The sequence below is a fragment of the Lactuca serriola genome, chromosome 4, assembly GCF_051521515.1.
Source record: "Lactuca serriola cultivar US96UC23 chromosome 4, Lser_US96UC23_V15, whole genome shotgun sequence".
Lineage (NCBI taxonomy): Eukaryota > Viridiplantae > Streptophyta > Magnoliopsida > Asterales > Asteraceae > Lactuca > Lactuca serriola.
Genome location: NC_136411.1, coordinates 89,140,681 through 89,151,525, shown reverse-complemented (window position 1 = coordinate 89,151,525; position 10,845 = coordinate 89,140,681).

The following is a 10,845-nucleotide window of genomic DNA, read 5'->3' as shown; positions in this document are numbered from 1 at the left end:
GCCCAATCTGAAGCAGCCAGCTCTCCGTCCGACCCTCGCAATGCCTGCCGCGTGTTCTGAGCCTCGCATAGCCTAGCTTCGAACCTCGTAGGTGCACCAGTAGGTCGCGGTCCAATCAGAAGCTGCCAGCGAGCCCTTGCATGTGCGACCCATGTGCGACCCATACGCAGCCCTCGTGCGAGCCACCTCCTCTATGAGCTTCGGATCTGCGACGCGTGTCTCCCTCCTGACCATCCGATCAGAAGCCTCGCCCCTACAAATAGAAGGTTGCGAGACCTCCCGGGTATGTTTGGAATTTTGCCATATTTAACCCCTAAACCCATATTTTCTTCACCTTAACATCCCGCAAAGCCCTGGTATCGATTGTAAAGCCCGGAATACTCCACAAAGTGCCCGAGAAGCCCCCGGAAAATTTATCTTTTCGGTTTCGAAGCCCGACTTTTGCAGAGCCCGGTTTCTCAATAAAACTCCCGGTTTTATTAGAAACGATCGTTTTAGGAAATGAATTGCTGCCCGATTTTCACCAAAATACGTGAGTGTGTAGTTACTTTCAATTTACACATAGATATGAAGTATTTACCTTGAAATACGTGTTATGTGTAATATTTTAATTGTTTATTTGAGGTGACTGTTGAATTGATGTTTTATACAAGTTTTAAATTGTATATGCTTTTTATCTACAAAATATGTTGGGTAGAACATGGGTAGATGAAATAGTTGATGTGTGTTAAAAAGGTGAGAGGCCTCGATGTTGTTGTTGTTGTTGTTGTTGTTTTCATCTAGCGGAGTATAGATGATGACCACGGACTTTCTAGATAGTCCAGTGGAACACTAGCAGGTTCGCAACTTGGAGGTGTTGATGAATTAAATGTTCATTGGCGTACTCCATCCCCCTCATGGTTGCCTTAAGAACATGTATGGCTGAGGAAACCCCTTAGCAGTAGTGTCCATCCCGATGATAATCCTTAGGCTAGGTCCCTTGTGATAGGTGTTTAGGGACGTAAAGTGAGGACAACGGGAATGGGTAATCAAGGTTATTGTTGATTGGTGAACTTAATAAGTATATTATTATTGTGGGTTGAAAATCCTATATGCTCACCAGGCTCCCAAGCGTGACTCACTCAGTTTTATGATTACAGGTAGTGGACCCCGAGCATAGTCGGAGGACGACGAGAGATTTTTGGATTATAGGCCAGTAGTTGTAAATAACTGTTGAAAGGCTTATAATGTCTTGTTTATGCTTTTGATCTGTATCGGAACATGACATCCCGAGGTTTTGATATATATGGACAATATATACCTTCTTAATGAAGGATTTTGATAAACTTTTATCATATGTTGTTTGGGGACCAATTCCGCAACATCTTTTAAAAAAATTTCTCTGATTTTATTCTAAAAAGCATAAATTAAATCGGTCTTTTCTGGCCGAGAAATTACGGGATGTCACTGTTGGTATCAGAGCATTAGTTTAAGCGAACTAAGAAATTTTAGAATTTCTAGACTTCAACTTAGAATGCTAAGTGATGATTGTGAGATGAGTGTCTACCATATTTTAGACACGAGCACCAGTTATTTTAGGGAAAATGCCTAAAATGCCCTTATGTGCTAAATGCTATGTGTTTGCCATGTGTGCCATTATTTGTTCGGATCTATGGTCTGTTGCTGACCGGATCTGGAAACCTTATGTGTGTAGGATTCTAAGCGTATGATTACGAGATTAGAACTAACATATAAACGTTTCGGAGTGATAAGGGAATTAAAATGTCTAACAAGGATAAAGACCTAAATTCACCTTATTCGGTATATAGATTGTAATGGCAAGAACTCGCAGTGGAGCTGGAAATGAAAACAAAAACCAACAACCTCAACCTCAAGTGGTGGAACAGGTGCCTATAGTAGGAGTTGCACCCGAACCCATCACCATGGCTGGAGTACGAACTATGATTCAGACCATGTTGATTGAACAGAGGGAGGAATTTAGGCAAATGTTGCTGAACAATAGGGATGAACCTTCAGTTCCTGTTCAACAACGTGAACTAAATGACGATCGATCTGAAGAAGGGAACAACAATAGATCGGTTGGTCATAGTGAACCGCTTGTGGTTGGGAGGAATAACCACGAGGGTAGAATGGAGAGAAATAGGTGCAAGTATAAGGACTTTATGAATTGCAAGCCATGGACCTTCAATGAAATAAGATCCTGTCGGAGTAATGGACTGGATCTCGGAAATAGAGTTAGCTTTCATGACTTTTGATTGCCAAGGCAAGTTACAAACTATGTTTGTAGTACGTCAGTTCAGGGGTAGTGCTGCTCGTTGGTGGAGCACATTGGGGAAAACCCTAAGCCCTAATGAGCCACTGTAATTAACTTGGGCAGAGTTCTTAGTGCACTTCAAGCGCAAGTACTGCTCAGCCCAAAATGTACTTGAGTTAGAAAACCAATTTCTAACGTTGCAGAAAGGGAGTATGACCGTTGGCGAATATACGAATAACTTCATAGACAAAATGGAGTTTGCTTTGCGTATTGTCCTAGATGAGTTGGCAAAAATAGACAGGTACGCAAAGGGACTTCCATGGGAGTACGCAGTGCCAGTACATCAGGAACTTACTTTGGAGGCAGCTATCTGGGCTGCCAAGTCTGTTGAAGATATGATAAAAGGGAGAGCTGCCAACAAGGTTGAAGTTATAGAAAAGAGAAAGTTTAAAGGAACTTCAGGTTCCAATAAAAAGCACAAATTCTCGAAGATTGGTTCGAGAAATTTTGGAGGAGGAGCTGAAGCCAAGTGGTGTGACAAGTGTAGGAAGAAACATGCTAGGAAGTGCAACGTGGAAGTCACTTTGTTACAAATACGGAAAGCCAAGGCATTATGCCAATGAATGCACCTTCAATAAGAACGTATGTTTTGGGTCCAATGAAGAGGGGCATATTTTGAGGGACTGCCCGAAGAAGAAGGACGCAGCAAAAACCAATCTACCACTGAAGTCGAAGGCGAGAGCCTTCCAGATGATGCTCAAAGTTGCGAAAGAAGAACCCGATGTCGCTTCAGGTACCTTTCTCGTAAACGAATTGCCTGCCCAAATTTTGTTTGATCTGGAGCCAATTACTCCTTTATATCGCATGAATTTAGTAGAAAGCTAGCTTTGGCTGTAGATAGGCTAGTTAATGCCTTATTACTCGAGATTGCTAGTGCCAAGTTTGTACCTGTTAGCCATCGTATGAAAAACATCCTCATTGACTTGGATGGGAATAAGTTCCAAGAGGAATTATTGCCTATCAAGTTAAATGGATTCGACATAGTTTTAGGAATAGATTGGCTTAGCGCCAACGATGTAGAAATGCTATGTAGAAAGAAGATAGTAAAAGTAAACCCACCAGGGAAAGAGTCGTTTATGGTGTATGGAGACAAATGCAGAATAAATTCTGGAATCATTTCCCCAATGAAAGCAAGAAAGTGTTTGGCCAAGGGATGTACATCATATCTAGCATTCGTGATCGATGCCAAGATGGAAAAGAAGGAGATGCAGAATATTCCGGTGGTGTGTGATTATCCGGAAGTCTTTCCCGAAGATCTTCCCGGATTGCCCCCTGATCGACAAGTAGAATTTCGTATCGACTTGTTACCAGGAACGACGCCAATAGCAAAAGCACCTTATTGATTAGCACCAACCGAAATGAAAGAACTTATGAAACAACTCCAGGAGTTAATGGACAAAGGTTTCATTCGACCTAGTTCATCACCCTGGGGAGCCCCTGTGTTATTTGTAAAGAAGAAATATGGAAGCATGAGAATGTGCATCGATTACAGAGAGCTGAACAAAGTGACGATAAAGAACAAGTACCTATTGCCAAGGATCGATGACTTGTTCGACTAGTTGCAGGGTTCGAGCTATTTCTCGAAGATCGATCTTAGGTCGAGATACCATCAACTAAAGGTGAGAGAGCAGGATATCGAAAAGACTGCTTTTAGAACGAGATATGGACACCATAATTTTTGGTTATGTCGTTCGGACTAACCAATGCCCCAGTAGCTTTCATGGATTTGATGAATAGGGTTTGTAAACCATTCTTAGATAAATCCGTGACAGTATTCATAGACGATATCTTGATTTATTCGAAAAGCAAGCAGGAACATGAAAAGCATCTACGTGAACTACCAGAAGTTCTGAAAAAGGAGAAGATGTATGCAAAGTTCTCCAAATGTGAATTTTGGATTCAAGAAGTCCAATTTTTAGGTCATGTGGTTAACCAAGAAGGAATAATGGTTAAACCAGCAAAGATTGAAGCTGTGATGAAGTGGGAACAACCAAAAAGTCCTACGGAGATTCGAAGCTTTTTAGGATTAGCTGGATATTACCAAAGGTTTATCCAAGGTTTTTCTTCGATTGCTACTCCATTAACAGCTTTGACCCACAAAGGAGCTACTTATGCTTGGAATGAGAAGCATAAGGAAGCCTTTGAGAAGTTGAAGAAGAGATTGTGTGAAGCATCGATTCTTTCATTGCATGAAGGAGTTGATGACTTCTCAGTTTATAGTGATGCATCTGGAGTTGGGTTAGGTTGTGTTCTGACCCAAAGGGATAAAGTGATCGCGTATGCATCGAGGCAATTGAAGGAACATGAAACGAACTACCACACTCATGATCTGGAGTTGGCAGCGGTAGTATTTGCCTTGAAGATATGGAGGCATTATCTTTATGGCACAAAGTGTAAACTTTTCACTGATCATAAGAGTCCCCAATATCTCTTTAATCAGAAGGAATTGAACATGAGGCAACGACGCTGGCTAGATTTACTCAAGGACTACGACTGTGAGATACTTTACCACCCTGGTAAAGCAAATGTGGTTGCTGATGCTCTCAGTCGGAAGGTAAACCTTGAAAAGAAAAGGCCAAGAGCGTTGAGATTTGAAGTTGTCTCGACAATTGTTGAAAGTATAAAGAAAGCTCAAGAGGAAGCTTTAGAGAAAAACGATCGAAAGGAAGAACGTTTGGGCAAAACGTTAGTGTTTGGTACAAACAACCAAGGGTTGAAGGTATTCCAAGATAGCATTTGGGTACCTAAGATGGGCGGAATAAGAGATCTTCTGATGGAAGAAGCTCACAAGACCATGTACTCGATTCATCCCGGCAATACAAAAATGTATAGGGATTTAAAACCCTATTATTGGTGGCCGACGATGAAGCTCGATGTTGCTAAGTATGTGGCTGAGTGTGTAACTTGTGCTAGGGTTAAGGCACAATATCAGAAACCGTATGGGAGTTTAGAACCTTTACCCGTACCCATGGGTAAATGGGAAGACATCACCATGGATTTTGTGACTAAACTACCCAAAACAAGGAACGGTTGCGACATGATTTGGGTGGTCGTTGATCGCCTCACAAAGAGTGCGTATTTCATAGTAGCCAAAGAGAAATGGTCTATGGATAAACTTGTGAATTCTTACGTGAAGGAAATTGTGAGGCTTCACGGTGTTCCGTTAACAATTGTGTCCGATCGTGATAGTCGTTTTACCTCGAGATTTTGGAGGAGTCTACAAGAGCAATTGGGTACCAAGTTGTGTTTGAGTACAGCTTACCATCCACAAACAGATGGTCAGAGCGAGCGAACGATTCAAACATTAGAGGATATGTTGAGAGCATGTACCCTAGAATTTCAAGGTAACTGGGATGAACACTTACCTTTAGTAGAATTCTCCTATAATAATAGTTTCCACTCAAGCATCAAGATGGCACCTTATCACGCTTTGTATGGGGAAAAGTGTTGAACGCCATCATGTTGGCTGGAAGCTGGGGAAAAGCAGTTTATGGGAGCTGAAATAGTCCATGAGACTGCTGAAAAGTTGAAAGTGATAAGGGAAAGGATGTTAGCTGCTCAAGATTGACAAAAGAGTTATGTTGACAAGAAAAGACAATCGATATCCTTCGATGTTGGAGATTCGGTTTTACTTTAAGTCTCACCGTGGAATGGACATATAAGATTTGGTAAGAGAGGGAAGTTAAGTCCAAGGTTTATTGGGCCATTTAAAGTTCTTCAGAGGATCGGGAATCAAGCTTACAAGCTAGAGTTACCGGAAGAACTAGAGGGTATTCATAACACCTTTCGTGTGTGTTATATGAAAAAGTTCACAAGAGATGTGCCCGACATAATTCCGATTTCTGAGTTAAGGTTGGATGAAAACAAGAGGTTGATCGAAGAACCTGCGGCAATCGTTGACCGTAAGACTAAGAAGTGGCGACGCAAGATGGTCGATTTAGTGCTTGTGCGTTGGAAACATACGAATGGACCAAATCTCACATGGGAAATGGAGAGTGACATGATGAGTCGCTACCCGCAGTTGTTTGGTGGTATGTGATTCCGGGGACGAAATCATCCTAAGGGGGGAGAGAATTGTAACACTCGTGTTTCTAGTCTAGGAATTTATATTGAGTTGATAGTCTAGGTTAACCTTTGTAATTCATTTTGAAGAAATGAAAAGGAATTATGTGAATATTATGTGAATTATGTGTTTTATGCTTAATTATTAAGGCTTAATTAATTAAGAATAAAAAGAAGCGTCAAAATTAAAGTTTGAGATAAGCCCGATATCTTTACATAAAGTTGTAGTGGTCGAAACAAGGATTTTGAGGGTATAAAGAATACCAAAATCCGAGTTATAACGAAGAAGTTATGACATGTCGAAGTTTCGCGACAAAACCGGCACGGTGCCGAATGTCGTAAAAGGTGAGTTTTTGATAAACTACTTTTTAGCCTTAGTAATCTAAACGAAAGTCGTAGTATTCATTAAACCGAGAATTTCGATAAAAAGAACGCCCAAATCTGACTTCGTATGAGGAAGTTATGATTTTTCGAAGTTTCAACTTAGCAGTAGACAGCTAAAAACTCGAATTTTAGATCGAGCGATTTTTAGCCAACACAACCTAAACGAGAATTGAAGGTATCGTCATTAGGAGCACAACGGTAAAAAGTCTGACGAAAACGAACGTCGGATGAAGAAGTTATGAATTTTTAACGGATTTCCTATCCCGGTCTGTTAAAAATAATAATATAAAATTTAAATTCAAAATTAGCCGACAAAGTCTAAACGGAAGTTGTAGATCGTGATTTTAGCTATGCGTGCATATAGAGAACGTAAAAAACGCAGCTCGTATGCGAAAGTTATGGATTTTAGAAGTTTTGGCGTGAAAATCGAGAAAATTCCCTTAGTCACACTTTGCCACGTCACCCTTGCTTCGCATGCGCCACGTGTCCTGCTGAGTCATCCAGGCTGCTAAGTCACCAGGCTTCTGAGTCACCGAAGCTGCTGAGTCATGCAAAGCCACGTGTCAGATCCTGATTCGACCGAGGAGGAGGCCCAATCTGAAGCAGCCAGCTCTCCGTCCGACCCTCGCAATGCCTGCCGCGTGTTCTGAGCCTCGCATAGCCTAGCTTCGAACCTCGTAGGTGCACCAGTAGGTCGCGGTCCAATCAGAAGCTGCCAGCGAGCCCTTGCATGTGCGACCCATGTGCCACCCATACGCAGCCCTCGTGCGAGCCACCTCCTCTATGAGCTTCGGATCTGCGACGCGTGTCTCCCTCCTGACCATCCGATCAGAAGCCTCGCCCCTACAAATAGAAGGTTGCGAGACCTCCCGGGTATGTTTGGAATTTTGCCATATTTAACCCCTAAACCCATATTTTCTTCACCTTAACATCCCGCAAATCCCTGGTATCGATTGTAAAGCCCGGAATACTCCACAAAGTGCCCGAGAAGCCCCCGGAAAATTTATCTTTTCGGTTTCGAAGCCCGACTTTTGCAGAGCCCGGTTTCTCAATAAAACTCCCGGTTTTATTAGAAACGATCGTTTTAGGAAATGAATTGCTGCCCGATTTTCACCAAAATACGTGAGTGTGTAGTTACTTTCAATTTACACATAGATATGAAGTATTTACCTTGAAATACGTGTTATGTGTAAATATTTTAATTGTTTATTTGAGGTGACTGTTGAATTGATGTTTTATACAAGTTTTAAATTGTATATGCTTTTTATCTACAAAATATGTTGGGTAGAACATGGGTAGATGAAATAGTTGATGTGTGTTAAAAAGGTGAGAGGCCTCGATGTTGTTGTTGTTGTCGTTTTCATCTAGCGGAGTATAGATGATGACCACGGACTTTCTAGATAGTCCAGTGGAACACTAGCAGGTTCGCAACTTGGAGGTGTTGATGAATTAAATGTTCATTGGCGTACTCCATCCCCCTCATGGTTGCCTTAAGGACATGTATGGCTGAGGAAACCCCTTAGCAGTAGTGTCCATCCCGATGATAATCCTTAGGCTAGGTCCCTTGTGATAGGTGTTTAGGGACGTAAAGTGAGGACAACGGGAATGGGTAATCAAGGTTATTGTTGATTGGTGAACTTAATAAGTATATTATTATTGTGGGTTGAAAATCCTATATGCTCACCAGGCTCCCAAGCGTGACTCACTCAGTTTTATGATTACAGGTAGTGGACCCCGAGCATAGTCGGAGGACGACGAGAGATTTTTGGATTATAGGCCAGTAGTTGTAAATAACTGTTGAAAGGCTTATAATGTCTTGTTTATGCTTTTGATTTGTATCGGAACATGACATCCCGAGGTTTTGATATATATGGACAATATATACCTTCTTAATGAAGGATTTTGATAAACTTTTATCATATGTTGTTTGGGGACCAATTCCGCAACATCTTTTAAAAAAATTTCTCTGATTTTATTCTAAAAAGCATAAATTAAATCGGTCTTTTCTGGCCGAAAAATTAGGGGATGTCACTGTTGGTATCAGAGCATTAGTTTAAGCGAACTAAGAAATTTTAGAATTTCTAGACTTCAACTTAGAATGCTAAGTGATGATTGTGAGATGAGTGTCTACCATATTTTAGACACGAGCACCAGTTATTTTAGGGAAAATGCCTAAAATGCCCTTATGTGCTAAATGCTATGTGTTTGCCATGTGTGCCATTATTTGTTCGGATCTATGGTCTGTTGCTGACCGGATCTGGAAACCTTATGTGTGTAGGATTCTAAGCGTATGATTACGAGATTAGAACTAACATATAAACGTTTCGGAGTGATAAGGGAATTAAAATGTCTAACAAGGATAAAGACCTAAATTCACCTTATTCGGTATATAGATTGTAATGGCAAGAACTCGCAGTGGAGCTGGAAATGAAAACAAAAACCAACAACCTCAACCTCAAGTGGTGGAACAGGTGCCTATAGTAGGAGTTGCACCCGAACCCATCACCATGGCTGGAGTACGAACTATGATTCAGACCATGTTGATTGAACAGAGGGAGGAATTTAGGCAAATGTTGCTGAACAATAGGGATGAACCTTCAGTTCCTATTCAACAACGTGAACTAAATGACGATCGATCTGAAGAAGGGAACAACAATAGATCGGTTGGTCATAGTGAACCGCTTGTGGTTGGGAGGAATAACCACGAGGGTAGAATGGAGAGAAATAGGTGCAAGTATAAGGACTTTATGAATTGCAAGCCATGGACCTTCAATGAAATAAGCTCCTGTCGGAGTAATGGACTGGATCTCGGAAATAGAGTTAGCTTTCATGACTTTTGATTGCCAAGGCAAGTTACAAACTATGTTTGTAGTACGTCAGTTCAGGGGTAGTGCTGCTCGTTGGTGGAGCACATTGGGGAAAACCCTAAGCCCTAATGAGCCACTGTAATTAACTTGGGCAGAGTTCTTAGTGCACTTCAAGCGCAAGTACTGCTCAGCCCAAAATGTACTTGAGTTAGAAACCCAATTTCTAACGTTGCAGAAAGGGAGTATGACCGTTGGCGAATATACGAATAACTTCATAGAAAAAATGGAGTTTGCTTTGCGTATTGTCCTAGATGAGTTGGCAAAAATAGACAGGTACGCAAAGGGACTTCCATGGGAGTACGTAGTGCCAGTACATCAGGAACTTACTTTGGAGGCAGCTATCTGGGCTGCCAAGTCTGTTGAAGATATGATAAAAGGGAGAGCTGCCAACAAGGTTGAAGTTATAGAAAAGAGAAAGTTTAAAGGAACTTCAGGTTCCAATAAAAAGCACAAATTCTCGAAGATTGGTTCGAGAAATTTTGGAGGAGGAGCTGAAGCCAAGTGGTGTGACAAGTGTAGGAAGAAACATGCTAGGAAGTGCAACGTGGAAGTCACTTTGTTACAAATATGGAAAGCCAAGGCATTATGCCAATGAATGCACCTTCAATAAGAACGTATGTTTTGGGTGCAATGAAGAGGGGCATATTTTGAGGGACTGCCCGAAGAAGAAGGACGCAGCAAAACCCAATCTACCACTGAAGTCGAAGGCGAGAGCCTTCCAGATGATGCTCAAAGTTGCGAAAGAAGAACCCGATGTCGCTTCAGGTACCTTTCTCGTAAACGAATTGCCTGCCCAAATTTTGTTTGATCTGGAGCCAATTACTCCTTTATATCGCATGAATTTAGTAGAAAGCTAGCTTTGGCTGTAGATAGGCTAGTTAATGCCTTATTACTCGAGATTGCTAGTGCCAAGTTTGTACCTGTTAGCCATCGTATGAAAAACATCCTCATTGACTTGGATGGGAATAAGTTCCAAGAGGAATTATTGCCTATCAAGTTAAATGGATTCGACATAGTTTTAGGAATAGATTGGCTTAGCACCAACGATGTAGAAATGCTATGTAGAAAGAAGATAGTAAAAGTAAACCCACCAGGGAAAGAGTCGTTTATGGTGTATGGAGACAAATGCAGAATAAATTCTGGAATCATTTCCCCAATGAAAGCAAGAAAGTGTTTGGCCAAGGGATGTACATCATATCTAGCATTCGTGATCGATGC